The following is a 7568-nucleotide window of genomic DNA, read 5'->3' on the forward strand; positions in this document are numbered from 1 at the left end:
GCCCAAATTTATTTTACGGAGATTTTATAAAGTTATCAAGGACTGAGTGAATTGCCTCAATAACTTTTGGACGGATATATAGTTAATTTGCGTTTATTTTGTAAATAAACGCAATTTTATTTGTGTTGATTTAAAAAAATCTTACGTAAAAAAACAGTATCAACTAATAAATCGACACCCCTTCTGCAACACCCCAACTCTGAGCAAATACGAATTACAGAGTTAATTTACGAGGGAAATTTTTGGAGAAAGTATTTTTACAGGGGAGAGGACGCGGGGTAAAGTGCTGCCATATCTCTCGGCCGGGGAAAGCATTCCTGTCACGGCGTCGGCCTCCCCAACCCAAGCACGACCACGACCAGAGATATCGCCGCTGAATTATCCCTTTGTCTTCTCTCTAGCTCGCAAAATAACTTCTTTTTTTAACCGGAAAACTAATGAGGCAAAGAACAAACTCTTGAAAACGGACCAACTTTACATTAAATCTTTAGAAAAAAAATGAGAAAATTCGTTTCAACGCTTCGAAATCTTAACGTAGGGCTAGGCTCGTCAAAATCAGCACATTTTTAATCATTTCTCGCCTCTGGGAACTTATTTTAAAATTCTGGACGACATATTTGTAGTCAGAGAGCTGATTAATAGAATGGCGATTAGTTTTTTAAGCCAGTTTCGATGAGCTCCGATTTTTCTGAAGGCTTCATAACCTTGAGATCTTCTCCTTCAAAAAGGGTCAAAATCTGGAGTGTTTATTTATCAAAAATTGGTAGCAATTTACTGACTAAAAATTTGTCGGTCAGAAATTTAAAATAAATTTCCAGAGCCAAGAAATATTAAAAATGTGACGATTAGTCATCGAATACGTTAATCGCTTGTTTTATTTGTCACACATTTTTCTCACCTTTTCTAAACAAGAAAAAACTGCTACGAAACTTTTAATCCCGCGCAAATTTCCCCCAATATTTTTAAGAGTAAAAATATATCAAAAAAACTTTTTTTAAAAACTTGGACCGAGGACGAGAAGACGGGTTTATTTTATCGGGTTGATTTTTCATGGTGTCACTCCACACTTTCTTCTTTTATCTCGTCATTATTTATGTGACGACTTGGATTGCTTTCCGGGCATTGGATGGATGCTGCTGCTCCAAAATTGCTCTCGGGGAGAGAGAGAGCGAGAGAGCGAGAGACAAGTGAATAAAAGGACGCGATGGAGTCAGTGGCCGCGAAAGCCGTGGGGACATTAACATCATACCTGTTCACTTTCATTCATTTGACTGATTATGATACTGAATGAAAATGAATTTCCTATCGTTTGAACGAAAATGACTGAAAGATTCCATCATTTCAGATGAATGACTATGAATGAAGGATTTTTCATTTGTTTCATGGTTCACCCAAAGCTTAATACATGAGGCCAAGTAAGAAATGAAGTCCGATGAAGTGAAATGAAATGAAATGAATTTGAAAAAAATAACTGAATGTAAATGAAAATCTGCAGTCAGACGTCGGGATGACTGACTTTTGAATGAAAACTTAAATTTTGAACAGGTATGACCCCAAGTTAAAGAATAATTTCCAATCAGTACGGTAATAAATTGTTACCAGGTTTAAAAATTACATGGAAAACACAATACTATCTTCATACTTATTTCAGTTTACGAACTATTAAAAAAATAAATCTTGGCATTAAACATAAGCATTTAAAATTCTAGTATTTGCTTTAACATTTTATAAATTATAAATTGTCACAGATAAAAGTGTGAAAAACCGTGAGGACATTATTGTCCCCACCCATCCGCGGCGCCTGGATGCAGTCTCGTACATGCAGAAGAGTCCTTTTTCCTTGCATGTAGATTCTCTTCTCCTGGTCTCGAGAGTTTTGTTACTTTTGGCATTCTCTGAGCTTCATTTCCCTTTAAATACTCGTCATAAATTCACCCCCACACAGAGACTCGTTCAAAATTCGAATCCATTCCTGTCAACTGCAAAGCCTATTTATTACCTCGCCACGCCACGGCAAGCCACGCTACGCCGCTCTCCAGGGGACGGGGCAGGATGGAGGTCATCCTTTTTAAGGAGGGGGTGCCCTTCATTATTCAGGGCAGGGTTGCATAGGGTATTTATTTTCAATAATGGTTTTGTAGGCAGGGTTACATAATTTCGAAATTTTGAAAAATCAGATTAATGAAAATTTTAATCTGTGGGAATTTTGATGGGGAAGGGTTGTAATTTTAATGTAGGAGAATTTTGGAGTTTACTTAATTTTGATGATATGTTTTGCTTGAGGATAGCTTTGCGTCAGTAGAATCATCAAAATTCCTGTAGGTTAAAATTGCAACTTTTCAACATCAAAATTTTCACAAATTAAAATTTTAATTAGCCTGAATCTTCAAAATTTCGAACGTGATATGGGAACCTTCCGATCCAGCACATCCTTTACGAAACGCCCCTCCCTCGAAATACGGAATACTTGATAAATTTAAATTCAAAACCTACTAAACCCAACTTTTGGTAACAATGGAGCGACCGAGAAGTCGCTGGGATGCAATTTGGGAAATATTTTAATGGAAAATAGACACGTATGGGGATTTATTGGATTGGATCTTCTCTTCTCTTGATTTCTTGTGGTTCGTCTCCTTCTTTTTGGGGCGTTCATCCAAAAATGACTAGTTTTGAGACTGGTTTTTATTTTAATAAATTTTATATGAATATTCTTCATTTAAAAGATTTTACAAATCAAGGTCACCCAGTTATTAACGATGAATTATTAATCTTTTATTTCGTTCGGTATGAAATTAAGGTGAAATCACGTGTACATGAATTTGTACCAATTATTAAGGCAATTTGTAAATTCCGTAAACTTACAAACTTTTAGGAATATTTCGAAGGAAAATTTAGTTCCCAAATTTTTGTAAATTTAGTCAAATCAAGGGCGTCTCTTTATTTTGGAAAACATAAAAATGAGACAATTCGCACACAACTACAAGTATTGCTCATGCAGGATTAAAGTCGATTTATAAAAAGTTGATTTTGTTAATATTATATGATAAATGCAGATGAGTACTGGCTAAACTTCACGTGAGGTTTTAACGGATAAACTTTTATGAAATGACCAGAAATGAGGAAAAATAAAGGCAAATCACGCAGGCCTTGGTAACTTTATAAAATTCGTAAATCCTGTAAATTTTTACAAAATTTTAGAAATATTTCAAAGGAAAATTAGCTTACAAATTTTTGTAAACTTGCTCAAATCAAAGACATCTCTTGATTTAGTAAAAGTTTGTAAAGCTCATTATTTTACAAAGTTACAAACAAAATCATGAATTGCCTCAGAGAAACGGACTAAATTGGTACATAAACTCGATAAAATTTACATTTTTAAAAGTCTTGTTTCAATGAAAATTTGGAAACCTACAAAATTTTAAAGACTAAAATTTCCATAAAAAACCGGCTTCCAATTTTATAACCCATAACTATTTCGCAAAAATACTATATTTAAACTCACCCATTTTTTACATGGAAATTTTTCATGCATTTTTCTCTCGTCTATGTAAATTATTTCAACTTCATTTAAAACCCTGCCTCCTTCTCGAAACTTAACAAGCCGCACAAATAAGTACATAATGCATTTTATTTTTTAATGAATAAATGCATATCCGACCAGACCAGACCACCATCATAAATCGCAACATTTTTTTATACCCTGACCGACCGACCGACCGAAGGTAAAGTAAAGGCCTGCCTTTTACCTGGGCAAGGAACCAATAAAGCAGGCAGGGAGCGAAGAAGATGAAAAGATTTGTGAAGATGCTGGGCAGAGATAAATTGCTATTTATTACGACTGGACTGGACGAAAAGGGTGAAGTGAAGGCAGGTGGGTGGGTGCACCGACTCGATTCCATTGGTCGTGGAGGAAATATGTGTAAGCAGGTAAAAAAAACTAGCATACAGAATCTCCATTTATTTATTGGAGAGTGAAACTAATATGAATCGTAATCGTAATTATGGATTGTGATCTCATCGAGCAGCGTAAAGAAGAAAGGGTAGAAATAATAATACAAGTAGTTAATTCTAAATTTGCATGTATGTATGTGTGGAAATGATTATTAATTTAATGTATGTCCCAAATATCCCTACTTAATATAGATGGACAATGGAGGTCTCTCAGCGTATGCTCTGAGATTTTGAGCAAATTAGTGCCGATTAATCACAAATTTAATTAGGATGAAATTTTCAAAATACACGATCTCCCAATGGGCACGTTTGCCAGAGATATTTGCATCCGAAGAGGAGAAAACGCGTCCAAAAGTTGACAAAATTTATTAAAGTAAATTTCCAAATTTACTATGCGTGTTTTCTACCATTTGCAAATTTCATCGTAATTAAAGGTATGAAATTTTAAGCGTCATACATGCTAATGATTTTTCGGAACATTAGTAATAATAATAAAATATAGAAATTGTCACACAAAAAAATAGCTAATTTCATATTATCTTTTGTGCAAATTTATAGAACTGTATTGGCGAGAAAGAGTACTTTGCTTGGGACCGGCGGGGATATTCCTATTTATTCGGACCTGGTGGGGACCACCACGAGCGACTCTGTTTTTACCGTACACATGGAAATTACAGGATTTTTAGAATATCCCATAAATAATTTGGAAGCTATGTCGTACAATTTTGATGGATATCTCATTGAATTTGTATTTTTTTAGTTCATAATTTTATGACAGAAATTTACTGAGCTTAATATAATTTCGCAATTAACCCTAAACAACATCCAGACCTTTTAATGTAGTTATCTGTTAAATTATCCCATAATTTCTTTACGGAATAAAAGTTTGACAAAATTTGGAAATATTTTTATAATAAAACTAGAAATTGAAGGATTTTTTTAATTCTTAAAATTATTTTTAAACCCGTGTCGTGAAGTTGTATTTTTTTGTAAAGTTCGTAATTTTATAATAGATTTACAGAACGTAATATAATTTTGTAATTAACCCTAAACCCTGTAAACATATTTTAATATTATTATCAGTCAAATCTCTCCATAATTTCTGTATTGCGTAAAAGTATGCGACAATTTGGATTGTCGGATTTTTTTAATGCTACAAATATTTTGGAAGTTGTTACATGTAGTTGGATTCATACCTTATTTGCATTTTTTTCGTAAATTTCGTAATTTTATAAAAGATTTATGGAGTTTAATGCAAATTTGTAATTGCTGAAATAATTTAATATAACTTGTCAGTTAAATTTCCCTATGGGTTCTACATGACGTAAACGATGATAAAATTTGGAAATATTTTTGCTGGAAAATTCTAATTGTCTGATTTTTTTAACCGAATTTGGAAGTCGTATCGTATATATAAATTTGTAACTTACTCTGCACAAATACCGTATCTTTTAGTATTATTTAATAGTTAAAGTCATCCATAATTTCCATATGGCGTAGAAGTATGACAAACTTTTAAAATATTTTTATCTTTACGGTAAAAATGGAAATTATCTGATTTTTCTAAACGCTACACATATTTTGAAGTTGTGTCATGTAGTTGGATAGATACCTTATTTGCATTTTTCTCGCAAATTTCGTAATTTTATGAAGCAGCTTAATATAAATTTGTAATTGCTCAAAGAACATTGTTATCTTTTAATATAACATTTCAGTTAAATTTCCCTATAAGTTCTGTACAGCATAAAAGTATGATAGATGCAATCAATACTTTGGAGGCAGCTGAATCGATACGTAAAGTTTGTAATTTTATATAAAAAAATTATCAAGCTTAATATAATTTGTAATGAAATACAAAGAGTGTGACCAATCTCCTAATATTATTCGTTAGTTAAATTTCCCATAATTTTTAAATTGAGTAAAAGTTGACAAAGTGTGGGATTATTTGTACATTAAAAATGAAAATTGTCGAATTATCTTAAATGCTATAAATAATTTGGAAGCCATGTCGTGTAGTTGGATTGATATCTCATTTGTAATTTTTTGATAAGTTCGTAATTGTGTAAAAGATTAAATTTGCGAAAGACACGATCTCCAAATGGGCATGTTTGGCTGAGATATTTGCAAATTTAAGGACACTTCCACGCGGACAAGCCCCACCCCCTAATTTGTCAACTTTTTTACATTAAAAACATTTGGCCTCGAAGTTCTTAAGTTAAACAATTCCAACGATTGAGGTCGCCTAGCGAATGGTCTCAGATTTGAGTAAACTAGTGTCAATCGATCTCAAGTTTAATAAATATGAAATTAGAAACAGACACGATCTCCCAATGGGCACGTTAGGCAGAGATATTTGCATCCGAAGAGGAACAAACGCGCCCCAAGTTGGCAAATTTTACAGTTTCCAAATTTACTGTGCATGTTTTCTCCTCTGCGGATGCAAATATCTCCGCCAAACGTGCCCATTGGGAGATCGTGTCTTCTGCAAATTTCTTCCTAAGTAAATCTATGAACTTTTAAGCGTCATACTAATGACTTGTTGGAACATTCATAATTATAAAAATATGAGTACGAAGCAAATAGCTAATTTCATATCCTTTTTTTGTGCAAATTTATAGAAATGTATTGACCTCCTAATCGAGAAGGAATAAATTGGGACTGACTGGGATTCGTATGTTTTCGTACCTGGCGTCGTGTGCTTCCGTGGACCACGCCCTTTACACGAGCGACTTTATTTAAGAAAATAGAAATTGCAAGATGTTTTACAATCCCATAACTAATTTGGAAGCTATGTCACGTATTTTGATCTATGCTCATTTGTATTTCTTTGTAAAACTCGTAATTTTATAAAATACTGACTGACTTAATATAAATTTGTAATCGCAGAAAGGAAAGAAAAAAACCTGGTAATTAATATTAATCAGATAAATTTCCCCATAATTTTGATTTGGAGTAAAAGTATGACAAATTTTTGAAATATTTTTACGTTTTTTAAGTTAAAACTGGAAATTGAAGAATGTTTTGAATGCTAAAAACAATTTGGGAGTCGTATCGTGTAGTTGGATCGATGCGTATCTCATTTTCATTTTTTTGGTAAATTTCATAATTTTAACGGCGTAAAAGAGGAGAAACTTTTATAAATGTCATAAACAATTTGTAATTCGTGTAGTTTGATGGATATCTCGTTTGTGTTTTTTGTAAAGTTCATAATTTTATAAAAGCTTGACGCAGTAATAAACCCAAGGAAAATTCCGCACCTTGTAATATTAATTGCCAGTTAAATTTTCCCATAATTTCCATATGGCTTAAAAGTATAACATTTATAAACATTTTTACGTTTTAAGGTAAAAATTGAAATTCCAGGATTTTTTAATACTATAAATATTTTGGAACCTACATATGTCGTGTAGTTAGATCGATCCCTCATTTGTAATTTTTTGTAAAACTCTTTGTAAATTCTAAAAAATATTGACTGACTTAGGATTAATATAAATTTGTAATCATACATAGGAATTACGACACCTTTTGATAATATTTATGAGTTAAATTTCCCCATAATTTTGATTTTAAATAAAAGTATGACAAAATTTGAAAATATTTTTACGTTTTTTAAGGTA

General features: G+C 32.5%; 1 long non-coding RNA gene across 1 annotated transcript; it reads left to right on the plus strand.

Annotated features, from left to right (window-relative positions):
- The first annotated feature begins 4330 nt into the window (after nt 1-4330).
- Nucleotides 4331-4882, plus strand: LOC118435344. The gene is made up of 2 exons (XR_004834722.1): nt 4331-4385; nt 4510-4882. It is a non-coding gene; the product is annotated as an uncharacterized LOC118435344 (long non-coding RNA).
- Nucleotides 4883-7568: the final 2686 nt, after the last annotated feature.

The sequence above is a fragment of the Folsomia candida genome, unplaced genomic scaffold (genome assembly GCF_002217175.1).
Source record: "Folsomia candida strain VU population unplaced genomic scaffold, ASM221717v1 Fcan01_Sc004, whole genome shotgun sequence".
NCBI lineage: Eukaryota > Metazoa > Arthropoda > Collembola > Entomobryomorpha > Isotomidae > Folsomia > Folsomia candida.